The sequence below is a fragment of the Pinus tabuliformis genome, chromosome 7, assembly GCF_031772625.1.
Source record: "Pinus tabuliformis cultivar Carrire ecotype Pingquan chromosome 7, CPIR1, whole genome shotgun sequence".
In the NCBI taxonomy this organism is placed as follows: Eukaryota; Viridiplantae; Streptophyta; class Pinopsida; order Pinales; family Pinaceae; genus Pinus; species Pinus tabuliformis.
The window spans coordinates 1,915,240,544-1,915,252,699 of record NC_142293.1 but is presented as its reverse complement, the minus strand read 5'-3'; positions in this window follow the sequence as shown (position 1 = coordinate 1,915,252,699).

Sequence of the window (12,156 nt, the reverse complement as noted above, 5' to 3'; positions counted from 1 at the left end):
GTAGGCCTAAAGTGACAATGACAAGGGGATGAAACAAAACTAGGATGAAGGGAACACAAGATGAGAGGACCAAACTACATGGGAGGATATAAAGGATTCACAAAGAAGAAGAGGGTGTACAAAAGAACAAGAGAAGTAAATATTTCCATAAGGTTAAGAAGGCCCCTTGCAAAGAAAGAGGTAGAGAGCCACCATAAATGGTATTCCAAGAATGCAACACAGTATATAATCCCCTTTAATAAAGAAAAATTAAGAATATTAAAATTAGATAGAGTCCTTTGCCAAGGTGGACTAATAAATGACAATGGGGTGTTTATCTTTCGCCATCATGACCAACCCAAGCGCCAACCTTCCCATGAGTAAGTGAGATACCAAACTAACGAAATCTCAAGCACATCAATGGTGGCGGGGAAGGAGGGGGGGGGGGGGGGGGCAGGGAAAGAGGGATTGGTCCTTCCCCTAAAGGAAAAATTACACTGATAGGAACAATGACAGATATGTTGGAGTAAAGAGCCCAACTCTATGTAAACAATGAGAAAAGAGGGGATGGCATAATGTTACTATAACCTGGGTGAAGAGTCAACCACCAAACCGCATGATTTTTCACTTCAAATTTTCTTCAAGAACCATCTAACCAAGTTGTTCGACAATATTAATACCTTGCATTCCATCTCATTATCAGACTATGTATGTTAAGCACTCCCATATTGAACATTATGGGCGAGGGTGTAACCACCCCTCCCAACATTTACTCGCTTTTACAATCTCCTAGGGTAAATGTGACACTGAGTGTTATTATGACATGACCTGACCTCCAAGTTCCAATTAAGGAAGTGGGGCCTACCAATTGAACCCTTATTGATATCCTACATGGACTACAAATCACTCAAGAGTTGAATAACCACCCTAGGTGATCAATCCTTGAGCGGGAACCCATTTTCACTGACCAAACACCCTAACCGCGCACACAAAAGGGAAAGAGTGTGGTTAAGAGGCCCCAATCACACACACAAACCTGCTTCCATGTGGTTATGACCTAAATCCTCTAATTTTGTGCTAGCGGTCCTGAGATCTGAGTTACTTTTCCAGGCTAGCCTCCAGACCACTTCCCATAACTGCCTATAATCTTTCAGAATAATAATGAACATGATGAAAATGCAAAACATTCAAACTTGAAGCCAGAACTTGACTTGGATTTCCTAGAACATGATAGACATTTCATCAAACATATGGTGAACATCTAAGTTATAGGTCATGAATGCATATCTACTCTTAAATATCTAAATTTCATCTATGAACCAATAAGAAGGTCTAATGCCCTCTCAATTAGTTGCAACAACACTTGTTATCCCATGCATTCATCAACCATTCAAATGCTTATCAAATCATGAATAAGAACCATAGCTAGATCACATCATAGAACCATGCTTATAACCAGAATATTAACTATGACAAATTAGACATCAAAGCAACACAATAACAAAATGTACAAGTGCTCGTAGATCATAATAGGAAAATAACTCTTATTAACTTATGAAAAAGTCAACTAAATCAAGGACTTCCAAGTACCACTCGACCATAGATTGGGCTGAACCAAATCATTCTTTAAACCAGTCACTCCCATGCCATATTCCAAGCATGAATGTGGGATCTCATGGGATAAACCAAGACATAATTAACCAAGGAATACATAGGTTAAACCACCTCCACCCTCAAGCTATCGTGATCTCACTTGAACTAGCCCAAAGATCACAAAGCCAAACTAAGCTTAGTTGCCTCAAAATTTCTTCATCCTACCTTGAGGAATTTTCTTGTCTCCACCACCTTTCGAGGGCTTCCTAGAGAAAACCATCTCCATCCCCAATGGGAAGTTTCCTGAGACCACATCACCTGGTTCCAAACCTTCTAGCAACCCAAATCTCAACCAAGAATGAAAAGGCAAGGCTGAAACCACTGTCAAACAAGGTAAAACCCATGCCATTGACACCAAATGAACCAAATAAACAAATGCATGTACCATGTATTCACACCTCAGCTGGGAAATCACACAAGAAACATATTACCTGCAAACTCCTCCTGTTAAAACTGTTGATCCAACCTTCTCCTTGTCTTCCTTTGCTTTCCTTTGCTTGTCATTTTCCTTCCTTTGCTTTCCTTTACTTTTCCTTGCTTTCTCCTCTTAGATCTCTCTCTCTCTCAAAATTGATCCAAGCCAAAACTGACAAAAAATTGTGAAATGTTTCTCTAATGCCTTTTTATTATTGATATCTCCTTTTTCTTCATTTTTCTTCTAATTTCCCTTGCATGCAAATTTGTGTCCCTTCACCTTCATTTTCTCCTATTTTCCTTTATTTTCATAAATAAATGCCAATTATTTCCTCTTTGCCTTTGCCAATTTCCATAGCCCTAAATAAACCAAAAGTGATGCCCACTCTATTGTTTGCCCAACATTCAGCTTGGAATGTATGTCCCACGATCTTGGTCTTACTTTGTCTTTATTAGCCTTTATTACATGAAACTTTAACCTGGGGCTATTACAGATGGTAGTAGTCATGCCTCCCTCATCAATTGCATGAGATGATGACAAGGGTACCATCCCCTGCTGATGCAGGAGCATTCAACCCAAGGAAAATCATTGTAAATAGTAGACATAAGGGGTCATGTGTTTTTGGGAAATTAGTTTCCCAAGTCTCAAGTCAATTTAATATTTAGGCTTTTAAGTGTGATTTAATTAGATGTTCTCAAAACAAATAAATGAGAACATGAGTAGTTCCATGATCCTAGGAGCAAGGGAGAGATTTTAGGCATAAAATGGAGAATAGATGTGGACCATTGAGAAAAATAGGGGGCTTTTCTATTTTAAAACAGAGAAAAGATGGAATGGATAAAGTCTGCCATATATGTACATATGCATGCATGCAACGAGCTTTAGGATTTTGTTAAAGGATGGGATCAGGTCCTTCATAGTAATCCAATCCCAGGTTTATATATAAACATATGTAAGCCTACACGTAGAGGAGGAGGCCACCAATAGTAGAATCAAGCTTGGGTGAGACGAGGAGTCTCGAATGTAATCTTTGCATTTACATTAATATATATACAAAGTTATTTCTGAATGTCTCAATAGAGTGTGCATTGTGTGTTTATGATGAATTATGAATTGAACTCGTAGGTTCTGTGACAGGGGTTTACAGACAGAGTTCTGCGGAACACGCAGAGAAGGAGAGAGAGAGGAGGTCGATTCAGCAGAATTGAAATGGACCATCAAGTCTAATTGAAGCAGCCAAGCGAACCTCTGAAGAGGGAGCAGAGTGAGGATTCACTAAGGAGTAAGCTCAGAGTGCTTGAGTAGTGGAAAGGCGGAAGCCGAAGCCCTGAATAAAACAAAGAAACCACAGAAAACTCACTAAAACAGTGGAGAAATTCCAAGTAAAAGGAATAAACGGAGAAGTGCAAGTGATGCTCAGCAGCCGTTAGATCTTATAGATCAACGACTGTGATTTAATCACATCGGCGGAAGACCCTTTTAAAGTGATCGGAATGAGACTTGGAGAATTGTGAAGAGCGAGCAGCGATTAATCGCGGACCATTGGATCGTGGCCATATCAACGGTCACGATTAAATCGCATATCGGTGATCAGAGGTGGCAAGGGTCAACAATATGAGTGTTGCAATATCATCGACAGTGATAATCGACGATCAATGATGATAATATATCGACATTGGCAAAGATCGGGATTATAAGCGGACCCGAAGGTATTTGAGAACGCAAATATGTAACATTTGAAGTTCGGTACATGAGTTGGCGCGGGATTTCCTTTGTATTCCCATATGTTTAATATTTCTGATAGTTTATATGGCATGGCCCTTTTAACGCAAAAGCATGTGTTAAACGATCCGATAGTTATATCAGAGTCGGAGGAGGGGTGATGGCATATATATGTATGACCTGTTGAACATGCGATGGCCGATTACGATGAGGTTTTAGCCTCGGGTTCTGTGCAGAACTGTATAAAGGAGGAATAAGGCGTATTTGCGTGGAATTCATTTGTGTAAGGATTTCACCGAGAGATTAGCGCCAATAGTGTTTTGTGTGAAACCAAAACATATGAAAAGTTATATATAGGGACTGTGGTTCTGAAGGTTTATTATAGTCCCGACAGAGGGTTACAGCGGGGTGATTGGTTCCGATACAAAGGAACGGCTGTATAAAGGGGCCTTGACCATTTATGGTATGAAGATTTAACTCCTTCGTTGAGTTAAATATCTTGGGACAGTTGTGGATGCATTGTTGAATAAATGCAGACTGTGGGTATGTGCGGGTTGACCCTGGGATCAGTTGGCTAAGTATGGTTATATGTCGGGACCTTGCACCACCTCCCCTCACCCCTCTAACGTTTCTATCCACCCCATGTGGGAAATCCCAATCACAATCATTAATATATGTATGTGTGAATGGAAACAAAAATGTATGTTATTTTAAATATCATGTTCTTGACTAGACCTCCTCAAGAATTTACTTAGATTATTGAAAACATAAAATCTTATTGAATTGTTGATGGTTTTCTATTTCAAGTATTAATTTTATGTTTTGTTTAAGTATATGTTTGAATAAGGATAAGGATGGCATGAATAACATACTAAATGGTTGAGAGGAAACTTAGTTTTTCTCAAATAATAACCAAATATTAAACAGGTTAATGTCATAAACATATATAGAAACATGTCATTACCAATGCAAAATAACAAAGAATCTATATGTTAAATAAATTTAGAGAGATGAATATGTGAACGTGAATAAAGCGAAATTATTTCTTTGCCTCAATTTTGCTCAATGTGTCTCATTTTTCTCTTCAAAATTTTCACTGAGCCATGCATTTACAATTAATCTTGAAAATAAGTTGTTAATACCATTACAATTTACACCTACAAAGGCATGAATAATTATTTTGGGATTATGAAAAGGAATAACATTAAGAAAAATTGAGGGCATATAGCACATTAAGGGTGTGGAAGACATTAAGTATGGATAATAGATGATGAGACACAAATTATAGAGTTAATACCGCTCATAAATTATTTGGGGGGGGGGGGGGGGGGGGGGGGGGGGGAGGGACTTAAAGATGGTACAAATAAACAGAAGATTGGGCATGAGTACGAGATTTGGAGCTACCCCCCCCCCCCAATCTCCTATGTTGATTAAGCCATGATAATAACATTTTGATTAACGAGACATGGAGGAGAAGGATGGACGGGCTTAGGGAGAAACATGCGAAGAAGAAATAAACAAAGAAATAGATATAAAGTAGGCCTAAAGTGACAATGACAAGGGGATGAAACAAAACTAGGATGAAGGGAACACAAGATGAGAGGACCAAACTACATGGGAGGATATAAAGGATTCACAAAGAAGAAGAGGGTGTACAAGAGAACAAGAGAGGTAAATATTTCCATAAGGTTAAGAAGGCCCCTTGCAAAGAAAGAAGTATAGAGCCACCATAATTGATATTCCAAGAATGCAACATAATATATAATCTAATTTAATAAATAAAAATTAAGAATATTAAAATTAGATAGAGTCCTTTGCTAAGGTGGACTAATAAATGACAATGGGGTGTTTATCTTTCGCCATCATGACCAACCCAAGCGCCAAACTTCCCATGAGTAAGTGAGATGCCAAATTAACGAAATCTCAAGCACATCAATGGTGGTGGTGGGGGAGGGGGGGTAGGGAAAGAGGGATTAGTCCTTCCCCTAAAGGAAAAATTACACTGATAGGAACAATGACAGATACGTTGGAGTAAATAGCCCAACTCTGTGTAAACAATGAGAAAAGAGGGAATGACATAATGTTACTAGAACTTGGGTGAAGAGTCAACCACCAAACCGCATGATTTTTCACTTCAAATTTTCTTCAAGAACCATCTAACCAAGTTGTTCGACAATATTAATACCTTTCATTCCATCTCATTATCAAACTATGTATGTTAAGCACTCCCATATTGAACATTACGGGCGAGGGTGTAACCACCCCTCCCAACATTTACTCGCTTTTACAATCTCCTAGGGTAAATGTGACACTGAGTGTTATTATGACATGACCTGACCTCCAATTTCCAATTAAGGAAGTGGGGCCTACCAATTGAACCCATATTGATATCCTACATGGACTACAAATCACTCAAGAGTTGAATAACCACCCTAGGTGATCAATCCTTGAGCGGGAACCCATTTTCACTGACCTAACACCCCAACCACGCACAAAACAAGGAAAGAGTGTGGTTAAGAGGCCCCAATCACACACACAAACTTTCTTCCATGTGGTTATGACCTAAATCGTCTAATTTTGTGCTAGCGGTCCTGAGATCTGAGCTACTTTTCCAGGCTAGCCTCCAGACCATTGCCCATAACTGCCTATAATCTTTCAGAATAATAATGAACATGATGAAAATGCAAAACATTCAAACTTGAAGCCAGAACTTGACTTAGATTTCCTAGAACATGATAGACATTTCATCAAACATATGGTAAACATCTAAGTTATAGGTCATGAATGCATATCTACTCTTAAATATCTAAATTTCATCTATGAACCAATGAGAAGGTCTAATGCCCTCTCAATTAGCTGCAACAACACTTGTTAGCCCATGCATTCATCAACCATTCAAATACTTATCAAATCATGAATAAGAACCATAGCTAGATCACATCATAGAACCATGCTTATAACCAGCATATAACTAGAATATTAACTATGACAAATCAGACATCAAAGCAACACAATAACAAGTACAAGTGCTCATAGATCATAATACGAAAATAACTCTTATTAACTTATGAAAAAGTCAACTAAGTCAAGGACTTCCAAGTACCACTCGACCATAGATTGGGCTGAACCAAATCATTCTTTAAACCAATCACTCCCATGCCATATTCCAAGCATGAATGTGGGATCTCATGGGATAAACCAAGACATAATTAACCAAGGAATACATAGGTTAAACCACCTCCACCCTCAAGCTATCGTGATCTCACCTGAACTAGCCCAAAGATCACAAAGCCAAACTAAGCTTAGTTGCCTCAAAATTTCTTCATCCTACCTTGAGGAATTTTCTTGTCTCCACCACCTTTCGAGGGCTTCCTAGAGAAAACCATCTCCATCCCCAATGGGAAGTTTCCTGAGACCACATCACCTGGTTCCAAACCTTCTAGTAACCCAAATCTCAACCAAGAATGAAAAGGCAAGGCTGAAACCACTGTCAAACAAGGTAAAACCCATGCCATTGACACCAAATGAACCAAATAAACAAATGCATGTACCATGTATTCACACCTCAGCTGGGAAATCACACAAGAAACATGTTACCTGCAAAATCCTCCTGTTAAAATTGTTGATCCAACCTTCTCCTTGTTTTCCTTTGCTTTCCTTTGCTTTTCATTTTCCTTCCTTTGCTTTCCTTTACTTTTCCTTGCTTTCTCCTCTTAGATCTCTCTCTCTCTCAAAATTGATCCAAGCCAAAACTGACAAAAAATTGTGAAATGTTTCTCTAATGCCTTTTTATTATTGATGTCTCCTTTTTCTTCATTTTTCTTCTAATTTCCCTTGCATGCAAATTTGTGTCCCTTCACCTTCATTTTCTCCTATTTTCCTTTATTTTCATAAATAAATGCCAATTATTTCCTCTTTGCCTTTGCCAATTTCCATAGCCCTAAATAAACCAAAAGTGATGCCCACTATATTGTTTGCCCAACATTCAGCTTGGAATGTATGTCCCATGATCTTAGTCTTACTTTGTCTTTATTAGCCTTTATTACATGAAACTTTAACCTGGGGCTATTATAGATGGTAGTAGTCATGCCTCCCTCATCAATTGCATGAGATGATGCCAAGGGTACCATCCCCTGCTGATGCAGGAGCATTCAGCCCAAGGAAAATCATTGTAAATAGTAGACATAAGGGGTCATGTGTTTTTGGGAAATTAATTTCCTAAGTCTCAAGTCAATTTAATATTTAGTCTTTTAAGTGTGATTTAATTAGATGTTCTCAAAACAAATAAATGAGAACATGAGTAATTCCATGATCCTAGGAGCAAGGGAGAGATTTTAGGCATAAAAGGGAGAATAGATGTGGACCATTGAGAAAAACAGGGGGCTTTTCTATTTTAAAACAGAGAAAAGATGGAATGGATAAAGTCTGCCATATATGTACATATGCATGCATGCAGCGAGCTTTAGGATTTTGTTAAAGGATGGGATCAGGTCCTTCATAGTAATCCAATCCCATGTTTATATATAAACATATGTAAGCCTATGGGTAGAGGAGGAGGCCACCAATAGTAGAATCAGGTCTGGACGAGACGAGGAGTATCGAATGTAATCTTTGTGTTTACATTAATATATATACAAAGTTATTTCTGAATGTCTCAATAGAGTATGAATTGCGTGTTTATGATGAATTATGAATTGAACTCGTAGGTTCTGTGACAGGGGTTTACAGACAAAGTTCTACAGAACATGCAGAGAAAGAGAGAGAGGAGGTCGATTTAGCAGAATCGAAATGGACCATCGAGTCTAATTGAAGCGGCAAAGCGAAGCTCTAGAGAGGTAGCAGAGTGAGGATTCACTAAGGAGTAAGCTCAGAGTGCTTGAGCAGTGGAAAGGCGGAAGCCGAAGCCTTGAATAAAACAAAGAAACCACAGAAAACTCACTAAAACAGCGGAGAAATTCCAAGTAAAAGGAATAAACGGAGAAGTGCAAGTGATGCTTAGCAGCCGTTAGATCTTATAGATCAACGACTGTGATTTAATCGCATCGGCGGAAGACCCTTTTAAAGTGATCAGAATGAGCCTTGGAGAATTGCGAAGAGCGAGCAGCGATTAATCGCGGACCATTGGATCGTGGCCAGATCAACGGTCACGATTAAATCGCATATCGGTGATCAGAGGTGGTAAGGGTCAACAATATGAGTGTTGCGATATCGTCGACAGTGATAATCGATGATCGACGTTGATAATATATCGACATTGGTAGAGATCGGGATTATAAGTGGACCTGAAGGTATTTGAGAACGCAAATACGTAACATTTGAAGTTCGGTACATGAGTTGGCGCGGGATTTCCTTTGTATTCCCATATGTTTAATACTTCCGATAGTTTATATGGCATGGCCCTTTTAACGCAAAAGCATGTGCTAAACGATTCGATAGTTATATCGGAGTCGGAGGAGGGGTGATGGCATATATATGTATGACCCGTTGAACATGCGATGGCCGATTGCGATGAGGTTTTAGCCTCGGGTTCTGTGCAGAACCGTATAAAGGAGGAATAAGGCGTATTTGCGTGGAATTCATTTGTGTAAGGATTTCACCGAGAGATTAGCGTTGATAGTGTTTTGTGTGAAACCAAAGCATATGAAAAGTTATATATAGGGACTGTGGTTCTGAAGGTTTATTATAGTCCCGACAGAGGGTTACAGCAGGGTGATTGGTTCCGATACAAAGGAACGACTGTATAAAGGGGCCTTGACCATTTATGGTCTGAAGATTTAACTCCTTCGTTGAGTTAAATATCTTGGGACAATTGTGGATGCATTGTTGAATAAATGCAGACTGTGGGTATGTGCGGGTTGACCCTGGGATCAGTTGGCTAAGTATGGTTATATGTCGGGACCTTGCACCACCTCCCCTCACCCCTCTAATGTTTCTATCCACCCCATCTAGGAAATCCCAAACATAATCATTAATATATGTATGTGTGAAAGGAAACAAAAATGTATGTTATTTTAAATATCATGTTCTTGACTAGACCTCCTCAAGAATTTACTTAGATTATTGAAAACACTTATTCAAAATCTTATTGAATTGTTGATGGTTTTCTATTTCAAGTATTAATTTTGTGTTTTGTTGAAGTATATATTTGAATAAGGATAAGGATGGCATGAATAACATACTAAATGGTTGAGAGGAAACTCAGTTTTCTCAAATAATAACCAAATATTAAATAGGTTAATGTTATAAACATATATAGAAACATGTCATTACCAATGCAAAATAACAAAGAATCTATATGTTAAATAAATTTAGAGAGATGAATATGTGAACGTGAATAAAGAGAAATTATTTCTTTGCCTCAATTTTGCTCAATGTGTCTCATTTTTCTCTTCAAAGTTTTCACTAAGCCATGCATTTACAATTAATCTTGAAAATAAGTTGTTAATAACATTACAATTTACACCTACAAAGGCATGAATAATTATTTTGGGATTATGAAAAGGAATAACATTAAGACAAATTGAGGGCATATAGCACATTAAGGGTGTGGAAGACATTAAGTATGGATAATAGACGATGAGAAACAAATTATAGAGTTAATACCGCTCATAAAACTTGAATTGAAGTAGGGATTCACAAAGATAAGGAGTCCAATCTTCTCAAGAAACGTTAATTAAGTGATAATTACAATAGTGGATACACCAATATAGCAGTACGATTATGTGGATATGAGCTATTTGAGGTATTTATTGTTGTGGAAGGTTATTCCATGCTTCTCTAAGAAGATTTTGAAATAAGTGATACTTAAAAATGGTACATAAACAGATACTGTGGTAGGATTATACATGTGTGAGATATGTGTTTGATTTAATTTTGAAGAAGAGAGTACCTTATCAAAAAATAAATGAAAGTTAATAACAATTTAGATTAATTTAGTGTTTAGATGTTAAAGGTCAAGAAGATGGTCCGAAAGCCTTCAATATCTTCAAAATTATTTGCATTCACCTTTGTTTAATATATATTTTTATTTTTTAACAAAACAAATAAGATTTATTAAAAAAAGGCATGGTGGCCTAGCTATATAATGAAAGATACATGGCATACAAGAATGGTCTCTATTGACAATTCAAAATGCACCCACACTTCAAGATGATAGTTCAAAAATTGTGAAGCTTTTCTTGTCCTATGACTACTAACCAATAATGTTAGATAAATTGATCTAGCAAAGAAATATCCTACAAAACATGACAATTATTGAAAATTACATACATGTAGGCCCACATGGGCTTCTATTTTGACATCAACTTGGTATTTGTTTCCATATCAGCTAATTGATGTGCCTTCTCACTTTAAACTTATGCATTGGTTGCTTTAGAAACAAGATTTGGGTGAAAAGTGACAAGGGCATCAAGTCATTGACAAATCCTCATTCATTCTAGAATGGACAGGGTGAAGAGAGTCCATAGAGAAATTTGGGCAATGTGTAGAACACTATGTAGGTTCTAAGGAGAAATGAATAGAGTTGACAATTTTGTGTACCAAAGTGTGCAATGGTTCTAGCTTAGGATCCATGAGAACATATTTATGTTTATGGGCTTCCATAAATGACTTGAATTTCTTCCCTTTGACTCTAGTTAAATGCAATTTAGTATCAATTTCTTTTTCATGGTGATCTTAAGCTTAGGCTTCCTTAGAGGTTGTGCGATCTCACTCATCTTGCATCCTAGACCATTTATTTTCAATACTTGAGTGACTTCCAATTTCATCTTCCTCAATTAATGCATGTAGCTCCTAACTCCCTTTATGGTTTCTCCTAATACACAACAAATACATCATCTAGGACAACATAAACACCCTTCCATTTCAACTATTCCTTCAGTTTCATGAAGAAAGTTATCTAAGTTTGCTTGCCTCTATTTTTTCTATTTGAGCCTAGTCCCACTAAATGGAAATTCCTCGATGACTCCAATAGTAGTGTGCATGCCACTTTCAATGTCAAGGATTGTTGATAACCGTGTCACTAGGAGCACTGGATAACCAATGACTTAAAGTAGGAAGACAATACCACATGCAACTCCCTAATAATATCCTAAGTGAATAAATCACTTCATCACTATTGAAATTAAATGAGAAGAGATTGTGATGTCCAGGTGTATTAATTCCATTGTGCCCTTACACAAATGAATTAACATGTGGAGAATTTGAGACATGCAATTTCAAATTTTTTAAATAACATCATGGGAAAGGGAGACAAAATGTACTCAACAACCTCTATAATCCCCTTTTTGCTCTGTCCCTTAATTCTAAACATTCCTTTAATCTAACTCCTTCATTCTCTTAGTGTTTACTAAATGAATGAATTTGCATGGCACTTGAAAAATGAAATA